This window comes from Sphaerodactylus townsendi, linkage group LG09, assembly GCF_021028975.2.
Source record: "Sphaerodactylus townsendi isolate TG3544 linkage group LG09, MPM_Stown_v2.3, whole genome shotgun sequence".
NCBI classification, from domain to species: Eukaryota; Metazoa; Chordata; class Lepidosauria; order Squamata; family Sphaerodactylidae; genus Sphaerodactylus; species Sphaerodactylus townsendi.
Window position 1 is genome coordinate 55922226 of NC_059433.1, and position 13506 is coordinate 55935731.

The following is a 13506-nucleotide window of genomic DNA, read 5'->3' on the forward strand; positions in this document are numbered from 1 at the left end:
TCTCCAAACTCTTTTATTTTGTTTAAGTCTTTCCACAATTTGAATTCGCTCTTACATTATAAACACACCATCCACAAAAGCCCTCAATTTATATGACCACTAGCAGGGCACCCGTGCTTCGCTACGCATACTTCATCACAGGCTCTCTATGAATTTCGGGTTGACATTCAACATACTTCTTTACAGCCTGTTTGTGAACTTTGGGGTGACATGCAGAATATTTCCTCACAGCCTGTCTGTGGACATGTTGCTTTCAAATAGTTTCAGATAGTATTTTTTAAAAAAACATTCCTAATAATGTCTGACACAATGTTACCTTTCAATTGTATTTTAGTAATGTATATGTTCTCTTTTGACTTTTTTAGTTTTGCTGCTAACATTTTCTCCACCACCACCAACCCATGTAATTGCTCAATGTCAAGTTTGGCTCAATTTTTTAAATGTAAAAAACCACTCATACACATCTCTCTCTTGATATCAGCAGCAATAAATTCTTGGTCCAACAAAGATTTGTTGAGCAAATACTTCTGGACTTGTGTATTAATGTGTGTCTCTTGTAAGCATATTATATTCAATTTTTGTTTGAAAAAGTGAAAAATCTTTCTTTTTTTAAATTGAGTTAAGACCATTTACATTCCAAAACAAAATTTTGTAATCCATCATGTTTATTTTTCCTCTGGTGTGTCAAAGTCCTTTTTATATTTACAAAAGAATTCCTCAGCTTTAAAAAGTTCTGAAATCCTGTGTCTTTTGTCCTTGAAAGTAAACTACACCCTTCAGGGTTTTCCCATCTAAATAGAATGCCACTTTTTTCAAGCAGTTCAAGTTATGTAATCTCTCCTTTTCTTCAAGAGTCTGAATAGTATCTCCTTTAATATTATGATTTGTTTTCCTTCAATCTGTAAATGATTTGCATAGTGAATCTGTAGAACCTGGTCCTTTATAGATCTAGAATTGAACTGGACATGACAATCTCTTGGTAATTTCTTCTGTTTAGCATATAAGGATTATACAAAAAATCTTGTTTCTCCATTATCTCTTCTTTTAGCCCCATAAATTGGGCTTATTCTGTTATTAGTAGCTGGTTATTATCTTGACCCCCACACTCAGGGATTGCCCAACACCAACCAAAATGCTGTCTCCACAGTTCAGGCAGTCTCAAGAATAGCACTGAGCATGATGTGGGAGCCTGTTCAGGAGGATCAGGAATCAGAAAAAAACCCTCTTTTTCTGTTGCTAGATTGCTGTTCTGCTGGCACAGAACAAGTACTGAATGGAATACCACCCTCTGGTCCATTCTGCAGGGGCCACAAACTGTCCCTGAGGCACTGCTCACACAGCTGCCGCCTCTGAAACGAGGCAGCACAGTGCTTTTTCCCTGCAACTGGTGGGGAAACACTATTTTAAAAGTCGCTCAATAAGCAAGTTTTTGGGGAGACAGTGTCTCTGAGAGGTGCCTAAATCAGAGGTGCCTAAAAATCAGAGGTGCCTAAAAGCAGCGCCGTGCACCTCTGATTTTTTCCTCACTTACCTTCTGTCCCTGAAGAGCTCTGCAGGGATGAGGGGGCACAGCCCCCCTGCCCTTCGACCCCTGAGGGCTAGAGGGCAGCATGGGCATGCCTCTCCATCCCTGCAGAGTTCCGCAGGGACAGAAGGTAAGTGAGGGATGACAAAAAGAGGCACCTCCACAGCGGGACTGTGCAAGTGGCCCCGAGGCTTCACCAGCATGAATTATGCTGCTGTGCCGCTGATTCTTCGGCTTGTGCCGAAGAGTATTTCAGCCCTGGGTGATTTCCATTTGTATTGAGGCTATCTCTTGGCTTCAAATGGCTAATTGTGTGAGTGTGGGTACAGTTTTAATTAGTGAAGCTATGCAGGAAGAAGGGTAAAATCTTCTCTCTCTTCCAGCTCTGATGGTGCTCTTTAAAAATCACTAGGAAGATCCAGTCATTGCTCTCTCAGTGTCTCATGGGTTCAGAGTATTAGATTTTGACATCAAAGGCAATGCCTAAGCTTTAAATTTGAAGTTTTCCCAGTGAAGTCCCTTCATGTATTAAAACCAATGAATAATAGTTCCCATATCATAGAAACAAATTAAAGTAATTTTAATATTTGTTACTATTTAAACCTTCTAAATACACATGAAAAATATAACAAGGCAATTAATTTCCTTAAAAAAACAAAAACAAGAAAAAAATTAAAATAAAAAGTTAAATAAAGTCTTTTAACTCTCATGTTGTTTTACATCATTCTTTTACTTTGGTTTGTAACCATTTTTTTTAAAAAAATATCCTAAGTAAATGGTGGTAACACATGCAGGAGCATCACATGTTTCTTTTTCTTCCACACATGAGGAAAAGCTGAGCTTGTTTATCTACTTGCCATCCAAACTAATGGCATACTGACATGTCTGTGACAGGCAATCTTTGTGTGGGCTTCTTTAGACTGATATCTTGTATGGATGGGAGGCATATTTTACATTTCTGGGTTGCATTTTACTGCTAGTTTCTGGAGATGGTACACTGTAGATATGTTACCTACCAAGATAACAAGCTTTTCACCTTTCTGTTAAATATTAAAGAGCACCTATCATTACTTATTTATAAGAGACTTTTTTTAGTAAAAAATGACTCATACCTGATAAACTGTTAGTTAGCCATCATTCTCCTCACTTAAACTTGTCATCTTTTTTCTGTGCTGTTCAGCTAAAAACACCATATATAAAAGTTTGTTTTTAATTGCTTTAAAATTGTTATTCTTAAACTATTTTCCTTGGAAAAGTTAAACTGATCTTAACATCCAGCCAGAAAAGAGTGCTGGGGAACATAAAAGCTTATACTATTTTGATTGTTCCTAATAAAAAATGTATTTATGGTTGGGGATTTGTTTTCCCATGAAGAAACATGGGTACCTATAATGCATACTTGTTTTAATAAAATTAATCAAGAATTCTATCAATACAGCCATGTCCTAACCTTTCCTATGTTGAGTTACTTCTGTGAATGACAATAAAACTGCATGTCTAACAGTCCCATGCATTCACTGAGTGTGCAGAGAGGGAGACAAGGAGCCAGCATACTGGCCCTACCCCTTGCTTTGTCAATCACTGAATTGTTTTCAGGGCAACCATTCAGAAGAACTACCAGCTCTCTTCATTGAGACTGATCTGGAATGCCACTGATCAATGGCAAGGAGAATTCATGCCATAGCTTCTTCCATGAGGTCACTCTTACAATTGGCCACACAATTGTGCAGAGAGGGGTTAGGCCTAGTGCACTTGCTCCCAATCTCCCTCCCTGTACAAACAGCAAATGAAAAGGGCTGTTGTGTGTACTGGCCTGTGATGGAGATGTCGAAGCTAATGTGAATAGTAGAATTGGCAAAGCATCAGCAATGTTCCAGAGGATGTGCCAAATCTGGTCAAAATCTATCACCAATACTAGGATGAAAATACAACTCTTCAGCACCATCATCATACCAATTGCAATTTAGGTCAGTGAAACATGGAAGACCACTGCAAGAATAGCCCAAAAGCTGAACGTGTTCCAGCAGCAGTGCCTTTGCAAGATTCTTGGAATCACTTACCATGACCACATTACAAATTTATTTATTTATTTATTTATTTTTGGGTTTTTTATACCGCCCTACCCCCGAAGGGCTCTGGGCGGTGAACAACAGTTTAAAACATACAATCAAGTCGATTTAAAATAGATACAGCATAAGCATAAGCATAAGCATAAGCATAAGCATTTTATTGTCATTGTGCACGCAACACGAAATTAACAGCAGCGTTTAAACATATAAAACATATAAAACATATAAATGACGAAATTCTGTGCAGAAGTGGTATACAGAGGCTGCAGGACATTGTGACAGAGTGACCATTGTATCTTGTTGGGCACATCATATGCCTACCAGGTCATTGTCATCTGAAGAATGTGATGCAATGGTTACCATCTGGAGGAAAGCGAAAGCCAGGTAGACCATGGAAAACATGGTGCCAGACTTTCAAAGAAGATCTAAACGACTCTCGCATCTCATGGGACGAAGTTGAACTTGTTGCAGCCAACTGAAATCGTTGGAGAATGCTTGTTGCCCAATCTGCCCTGTTGCACAGGTGAAACTAAGTCTAAGTAAGCGTGTGTACCAGGCTAACAAGCTTTAGGTGTGAATCAGAAGGTGCAAGGATCATGGTCAAATCTATTTTTGTGTGTACAGAATTCAAGTTACACTAATAACACATTCTAGGATTAATTGCACTTTTCATCTGGATTACACAATGATTTCTCATAGAAACATTGGCAGTTCTAATAATGGTGAAGGCTGGCATGGGAAGTAACCATGCATCTTGGATGATGTATAAAGCCTCTGAGCAAATAAATACTTGACTGAAGGATTTTTTTGTTTTCAGTTTGGAGAAATCCTTGTGGAGGTCTTCACAATCTATTTTTGTTTTAACTTCACTAAATAATTTGGTGTCATTTGCAAACCTTCCACACTCTCAGCTCCAGGTCATTGATGAACAAGTTAAAAATCACTGGTCTCAACACATTCTAGAGGGGCCCCACTGTTCACAGTCCTCTGTTGTCTTTAGGGATCAGTAAATTAGCTAAATAACTTGCCAACACGAATTTCTTGTTCCTTAAATGGTATTTTACAGTAGAACATAAATGGTGCTAGTTTGATAGAAGAAGCATGTGGAAGACGCCGTTTTTGAAAAACCTCGCTCCCCGAGGTAGATACCACTCAGTGGTGGTATCTATGTAACTTCCAATACATCCAGATTTTCCCTATGTTCCTTTTCCCTAAAAGTTTCTTTTAACCCCAAGAAATATTAGTCAGGATGTTGTAAGCAGTTGGATCCCTCCTCCTGCTAAGGATGCTACACAGGGACCAGAGACTGGCATAAGAGCAAGGCACTGCTCTCCAGAAAATGGATAACTCTCAGAGGGTTTTTGGGATCCATTTTGTGTGACAAGCCTAGGAGGAAAGGCAGTTGGCCACTTAACTTTTTCCCTGGCCCTAAGGTGTGCCTGGCTAAACAATGGGACTAGCTAATCCCTGTTGTGTGATTTAATCGGCACTTTGAATAGACCATTACTCTATCTGCACCCAGCAATTAATCAGTATTCAATAGAGTAACCCAGACATTCTCTTAGGTCTTGACAACTGTATCTTTTTGTCAGAACTAAGGACATCAATCAGTTCATTGTATCTGGCTTTCCTGCACACTTACTTCATGCCATCAGGACCCATTTTAGGGTATAAATATTGGTTCTCTGGCCATTCATAGTGTGTGTGTTCTGGAGCCATGTGCACACCCCCACTTGCATGTGGACTCTTCCTTTTGTTGTTGGAAACACTGGTTGTTTTCCTTTTCAGCGCTACTTCTCCTTGACATCCTTGTGACTATCACTCATCCATGAAACCCTATCCAACTTCCTCCCTTTCCTTTTAGTCAGCTCTTGTATGCTTTCCATGTGCATGCCATTTGTTTGAACTATATTTCTTGTTTTTTACTATTTTTATTCTTTAATAAAACCTGTTCAACTATAAAACTGGTGGCTCATTTAGGATATTTATTGTGTTGTTCACCGCCCAGAGCCCTTCGGGGGAGGGGGGGTATATAAAACCAATTATAAATAAATAAAATAAATAAATAATAACATATTTAGCAGGGATTTTCCTGGCATATATAGGTTATCGATGCCAGTTACCCGCTCTTGCTTCTCTGTCTCCAACTAATTCCTGGAGGCTGTTTGCTTAGGCTAACATTGTCATGTCACAGTTGTTACTGGGCTACAGTGAGGAGAAGAAACAGCAAAATCACCCACTACTTTATTCTTATGTTCCAGGAACTATGCTGGGGGAAGGGGTGGTTTAGCTTAACTATCTCTTCAGACCCACAACCCTCATCTCGTTCTGTCTATGTAAATTTCATGACTCTAGAGATCATCAAAAGAGACTGAGAGAGAAAGTAGAGTGTGGAGAAAAATCAAATCTGCAAACACCCTTTTCTAGCACTTGATACAATCCAACCCAGTATCCTTGCTGATAAAACTCTTGTGATTGTAGGCTGTATAAGTATTACCAGCAGTGAACCAGTATCTATAGACCACAATTATTAGCTTATTTATTAGCTGCATAATGTCTGCCTTCATGTATAGTCCACCCAAATTGTTATGAATACCAGTTCAAAATATCATTCTAAAGATGATTGCAAGCATTAAACCTCTCATGATGATGGAAATCAAACTTTGGATTTTCAGTTTATGTAAATGACCAGCACTGGATGAATTTGGATTTAGCAAAGACAAAGACTGTTTTTTAAAGTATAATGAGGGCACAGTTCACGTCTCTTAGACAGAATGGCTAAGTTTAAAATGCTTATGCAGTTCCTATAGCAAAATGAAGGAATATAAATGATCTACAAAAAGGGCTTATTATTGTTTTCAGCAACTGAGGATATTAAAGTAAATCTCCACACTGTTTATGTTTTCTTCCCTCTCCCAAAAATTATTTTTTGACCATTATGCTAAAGTTCTTTGAAAAAACAGGCCATGTAGAAAATGAAGATTTTACATTTTGAGAAAGTAAGTGATATATTAAAGCAGCAGTTTCCAAGTCATTCCATTTTAAAGCAACTGATTCCACTTTTTATGGAATGGCATATAAGCTGTTTCTCAGCAAAAAGGACACTTTCCCAGTGGTGAGGTTAATAGCATCCAGTCTAATGCATGAGATCATATGGTACCCCACTAACAATTTTTAACAGCGGTTCTCTTGCAGAAAGAAAAGTTCTATTAATAAGATCCTTTATTTAATGTATCTATCTTGTATCTGCCCCAGGAGGTTGAGCTATCTAATTTCAAGCTTCATATAATGGAACTCATTCTAAAACCTGCTAGGAGTCTTCAAGGCTCAAAGGACTGATAACTGATTAGTATGACCTTTCAAGTTTAAACCACTAGTACATATCCAGTCTAGCTGAGTAGCAAACTCTAGGGCACTGTATGAAAATATTTACCACCTGTGTGACACTAAGGTGGTATTTCAGTTCAATTCCACAAAGATCTCCTGCTGCGCGCTTCAAAAAAAATAGAGAAATATAGCCCTCTTGGTCCCAGCAACAGTTACTCCAGTTCACTGAGGAACATAATAAATATTACTAGGGAGCATGCCTACACATATTTAATGTGTACATTAAATATGCTATAGTATGCTTCATTTAAAAATAAACAAAGCATATTGTATTCTAATAAACCAAAAATGTTTTATAAGAAGACATTCTTCTCAGACTAGTAATATTCTGTACTTGTACTGTACTTGTACTCTGATGTACTTCTGCAGCACCCTCTTAAACCCACTGACATCAATAGACTTAAAATGGATGCTTAGGCTTTCACTGCAAAAATCATGGATAGGCCTAGCCAGGTCCCCTGAAGGCAGCAGTGTGTGTTGCTTCACCCATACTGGCTTCCAATCTTATTGTAATATTTCATTTCCAGAAATTTGAGAACTTATCTCACCCACCAATCATGTACCATCAGAATCTGCTCCCTGATAAATCCAACCTTCCCTGGTACAAATCTATCTTTCCGCCAAGAACATTTGCTTCAGTGTTTGGATCACCAGTTCCTACTTGCAACATTTTTAAGCGGGGATGTATTTTGTTACATGCTTTAGTCAACTTCTATATTAATATTAATTCAGTACTGGCTTCGAGAGTACTCCCAGTTTTGCTTTATGCAGATGATACAGTTTTGCTGTCTTGTTCTTATATCAGATTAAGATGTATATTGAGAGCGCTTGCATCATACTGTGATAATGAGTATCTGACAATTAACTACAGTAAGTCAAAGCAGTTTGGTTGAATAGAAGTTCCAAGCACAGATTGTTGATTAATGGAAATGTTATTGAGCAGATGATATAGTTTACGTGTTTAGGTATAGTTTTTTTACTCTTCTGGGTCTTGGCACACTCAAATCAAGAATGTACACAGGATCATAAGAAAAGCCATGCTGAATTAGTCCAAGGTCCATCAAGTCCAGCCATCTCTTTGCCAACCAGGTGCCTCTAGGAAACCCACTAACAAGATGGCTGCAGCAACATTATCCTGCCTGTGTTCCACAACAACTAATATAATAGATATGCACCTCTGATACTGGAGAGAATAGGTATGCATCATGACTAGAATCCATTTTGATTAGTAGCCATTTTGATTAATAGTGATAGATAGCCCTAACCTCCATGAACATGTCCCTTCTTACAGCCTTCCAAGCAGGCAGCCATCACTACATACTGGGGCAGGCAGTTCCACAATTTTACTATGAGTTGTGTGAAAAATACTTCCCTTTGTCTATTTTGTTTCAGCTTCATTGGATAATTCCACGTTCTAGTATTATGAGAGGCAGAAAAGCTTCTCCCTGTTCACTCTCTCCACACCATGCATAATTTTATAGCCCTCTATCATGTCTCCTCTTACTCCCCTTTTTTCCTAAGCTAAACAGCCCTAAGTATTTTAAGTGCTCCTCATAGAACAGTATATCTAGCCCCCTGATCATTTTGGTTGCTCTTCTCTGCACCTTCTCAAACTCTGCAATATCCTTTTTTTTAGGTATGGTGACTAGAACTGTACACAGTATTTCCAGTTAGCATCACCATAGATTTATATAATGGCGTATGATAGCAGCAGTTTTATTCTTTATTCCTTGTCTAGTTATGGCCAGCATGGAACTTGCATTTTTCATGGCAGCCACACGCAGGATTGACATTTTCATCAAGCTATCCCCTACTACCCCAAGATCGCTTTCTTGGTCTTTCAGTGCCAACACAGATCCATCAGTGTATATTTGAAGGGGTGTTTTTTTTGTCCCAGTATGCATCTCCTTACACTGGCTCACATTGAATCTCATTTGAAATTTTAATGCCCATTCCTCCAGTTTGGAGACATCCTTTGGGAGGTCTTCACAATCTATTTTTGTTTTAACTACCCGAAATAATTTGGTGTCATTTGCAAACCTGGCCAACACCCTGTTCTGTACTGTACTGTATTGTACTGGCTTGTACTGTAAAACATTAATGTTGAATTAGTTAGAAGATTAGAGATGAAGATGAAGAAACAAGGACAACCCATGCACACTTGTCATTCTATCATAAATAATTCCTTTAACCCAACCTTTTGTTTCCTAGAAAGACAACCCCTCTCTAAGGTCTGTGGAAATCTAATCTTCTATAAAGCTCTAATGAATAAATAAGTTCAACAACAATTTAACTTTTTTTCAAAAGAGAAAGGGAACTAGAACCATTTACCTAGAAAGCATAGGAACTGTATGCATATCCTTAGTACCAGATTAATTTTGAAAGCTTTTATTTTATTTTTTTAAAAAAGAATGTTACTATATCCTTTACAAAAGTTTTTTTTGCAAATGTACAGTCTCTCAGCTTTGTAAAAAGTCTCAGTGCCTGTAAACAGCCATCTTAAAAACTATGTTGGAAATGAAACAAGATACGAACCAGTTTGGGTGGATTGGGTGGCACAGAGACCTTTTGAACACGGTTTCATGGTCCCCACTGCATCCTGTGCCCCCTTCTTCCCGGAAACGCAGCAGCCACGCAGGAGTCCCCACTGTCGGCGGATCCAACGCGCAATCCACTCAGGGGCTCTCCTGATTGGCTGTTGCATTGTGCTGGGGCGGGATTTTTTTAAATTTTCCAAAGGACGAATCCACGTCTCTGTGAGCATGCGCAGAATGAGCCTATGCGGCAAACCACATGCGGGAACATGGAAACGGGTGATTAAAACAAAGCCCTGTTTCCACGTGCCTTTGTGTAGTACTGTTTAAAATAAAAACTTCCTCATCCCTGGCAGGACTCGAACTGGTAACCTTCCGTCCATCAGTGCAGCGCTTAACCAACTGTGCTATACAGCCACTACTGATTGGTTGGGGGAAATCCTTTGTATTGTATTCTTTGCTCCCTTGTATTGCCTCCGTTGCCTCAGATCGACGTGTACATGTCGGTTTTCGGTGCAGTGATTGGATGGGAGACTCCATATCTCTCTCAAGGGTGGGAGTTCGAATCTGAATTCACCCCCCCCCCCCAAAGTCCCCAGCGCTCCAGATTGGCTGTGCGTTTTTTCAAAAGGTCTGCTTTCTTCCAGGTTCTGAAATAACATGTGCGGGGGGGGGGGGTGTGGAGCGGCAGAACCTGGATGACTGCGTGTTCAGGGCTGGTGTAGTGGGTAACTCTGCTGGAAACCTGGATATTTGGAGTGATGAGCACAGATTTAATGGTGAGTGGGGAATCGACCTATAACTGGCTTAGTGTGAGGGATTTAAACATCTGAAATAAACAATTATGATACTTAGGATGGAAAGCATCTCAGGCCAGTAATAAATGAAATGATTCCTTGCAAAAAATAGTGTCTCTCATTTGGTGCTGCAGTATACATTTGATATTCATGCTATTTAAGGTTATGTTGTTTCTGTAGAACCATTAGAAATGAAGAGGCTTTACAAAATAACTGCAGTGTCTGATATTCTTCCCAGCTTTCTGCAGTATCCAACATGATTAAGTTTGTTTATGTTTGTCAATAAGCTAAAGGTCACAGCATCTGTCCCAACATGAATGGCATTTCCTGTTACTACTTGCACTGATGCTAATTCATATACTGTGTTTTTAAAACATGGATATAGAAATTTTAGTTCAATTAAATTATATTTTTACAAACCAAAATGGTAAAGCCTCCTGTTCTTGCTTCATGTGGATAAACATTTTGACCAGTTCAGCACCCTGTCACTGTCAGTTTTTGCATACCTGCAGTTTGGGTTGTTATCATGACTCTTTTTTACCACACTTTTGCACTTGTGAAGGTTATTAAAGTTGTGCTTTGCTTATGAAACCATGCTTGTGGGCATGTTGCACTGGTGCAGGCTGTCATTCCTATCCCCTTTTTCAGTGTGCTCTCGTGTTGGGTGGAGGGGGGACTTACAGAGTTTCCATAGAACATGAGTTGCCCAAAATCACCCAGCAGTATTGTGGGCGTGCGCAAACACATTTGATCCACCCAATAAGCCTCTGCCTCTCAGTTGAAAGAATGGGGAATCAAACCCAGTTCTCCAGATTAGAACCCACTTGCTGTGAACCACTACGCCATGCTGGGTCTGTCAAAGTGGCTTACACACTCCTTTTCCCTTCCTCTTTCCACAAGGGTTTGTACTCAGAGGCAGGTCTGGCTCAGAGAGTTTGGAGAGAACTGGGACTACAGCAAACTCACGCAGCAGGCTTCATGTGGAGGAGCAGGGAAACACAGCCAGTTCACAAGATTAGAGCCCACATGTTCTTAACCACCATTGCTTCTGGTCTGCTGTTTACATGCATTCCGAGAACTGTCTCGATCTTAGTCAGGTTCAGTCCTCAGCAGGAGCACACCTTCCCATCTATCTTTACTTCCCTTCGTTTATACACCATCCTCACCCCCAATGAGAATCCAAAGCGACTTTTGTCATTCTCTCCCCTCCCCACTTCCTCCTCTCAACAATCCTGCAAGGAGTGTTAGGTTGAAAATACATGTCTGGTCCAAGGTCACTCAGCAAAATCCCCTGGCAAAGTGGGCATTTGAACCTGAGTCTCCCAGATCTGAACCCATACAGATGACAATATCCTTGCACCAACCACCAAACAATACGGGACAAGCACTCACTGCGCTTGATGACCATTTTCATTTTGTAAGAGGTGGAGGAAACTCCAGCATGGGCCCCTGAGGCCCCCTCAGCAACAGTCTGGCTGCCTTGCTCTCCAGCTGTCCCTGAAAAGGGCAGAAAACAGTGCATTGCTGTCATCACTCTCTTCACTCTCTTACCATTTCTGGAAGACTTGACATTTAAAATATGCTTGCGAGGACAACCCTCCCAACAGCTAACCAACAGCCTGCACCCACGACCTTATACCCCAACCTCTTGTCAAGGTCTGCATTGTGGGAGAGCAGGACTGCTGGCTCAGTGTCCAACGGGGGGGGGGGATGGGGGGCAGGTTGCCTCCATGGCTGTTTGCAGCAGGCAGAGGCATGGGGGATGGTAACTGTCTGGAGATCTGTGGATAAAAGTCTTCCACCCTGGCGTGGCATGCCACGGCAGAGGCTACTTTGCATTTAAAACAGTAATGAAACAGTAGTTGGACAGGCTGCTCCTGAAGCCAGAGATGACCCAATGCCACCCTCCATTTCATGGACTCAGGGAGGCCCAACCCTTCAGGCCTACCCAGGTGCCAAAACCAACTCACCCTTGTCAGGGCAAGACTCTCCCCTCCTCTCTCTCTCCTCCTCCTGCTCTGGACTTGGGCCAGGCGCAGATGTTCCTATGGCGGGGAAACATGCAACACATAATTAGTGAAGTGGGCTGAGCATAGAACGAATCCAGCAAGTGAAAGAGATGAGTGGAAATGAGAAGAGAAGCATTCCCCCCTCTTCACCAATAATCTAACTGGGCACCATGTGAAATAAAAGAGAATTAAAGGGTTCGAGGGGGCAGAGGGATGGCAGAGAGTGCACCCGCTCAGTCTAGGTCCAGGCTTGTTTGCGCAAAAGTGGAGGGAATGTAAAAGCAGGTGAGTGCACAATTATGTGGCTGCATGCTGGGGGTGGGGGGGCAGGGAAGGCTCATACTCTGTACATTTTGCAAATGTACACACTTTCCTGGAGCACATCCGTGCATTTCAGAATCACGGGGGTCCACTCTGAAACAAGCAGATGTGTCAGTGGAAGCCCGGCAGCATTTCAAAAACATTTCCATATGCATTCATAAAGAAGGCAGGATGTGTATTACTGGATGGGGGAATGGTGGTTTGCCATACGTTCTCTCAGCTGGGTGTGTGGGTGTGGCTCACCAGCCTGGACCCACACCTCTCACATGCCGAGATAGTGGAGCGGTTGTCCTCCCAGGTGGCATGGACAAGGTGGCAAGGTGGCATGGGCAGCCACCATGAGCCTCCTCCAATGGTCAAGAAGTAGCAGGAGCAGGATCAGCAGCTCTGTCTCATCAAGATCCAGAGGCATGTTAAGAGCTGCAAATGATGATTTCCCCCTTTTGCCAACGTGCCAAAATGAGAAATGAAAACTGTATAAAGCAGAGACCCCCTGTGCAAACTGCACAAGAGCAGCCCTCTGAACAAACTGTACACTGCCTAAGCAGACATGAGCACTCTGTCAGGATCTCTGACCCGATCTAATCAGGAAAGAATTTTAAAACTAGGCGCCAATGAGACCCTTCGGTGTCCTTCGCGCGAGAGCATGAGAATACGTCAACCAATCAGGAGGCGGAAACATCGGAGTCGCTCTGACGAGATCACGAGATGATGAGATCACGATTTCTCCAAAAAAAGGTTTCTGCCCCAACACGGCACGCTAGCCAATCAGCAGAGAGTCTCCAAGACAATCGCATGTAAGTGGGGATTGTCACATTGTTTGCAACCAAGATAGGCCTAGATGTCATCACTGGGTACATTATG

The 13506-nt window shown here is 41.2% G+C and overlaps 1 long non-coding RNA gene across 2 annotated transcripts in view; it reads right to left on the bottom strand.

Annotated features, from left to right (window-relative positions):
• Positions 1–12359, bottom strand: part of LOC125439370 — a 62472-nt gene extending 50113 nt beyond the window's left edge. For both annotated transcript variants that reach the window (XR_007245527.1, XR_007245526.1), the window contains exons 1-2: positions 12283–12359; positions 11705–11809 (exon numbers count right to left, since the gene is read on the bottom strand). This is a non-coding gene — a long non-coding RNA (uncharacterized LOC125439370). The remainder of the gene's footprint in view (positions 1–11704; positions 11810–12282) is intronic.
• Between the last annotated feature and the right edge of the window lie 1147 nt (positions 12360–13506).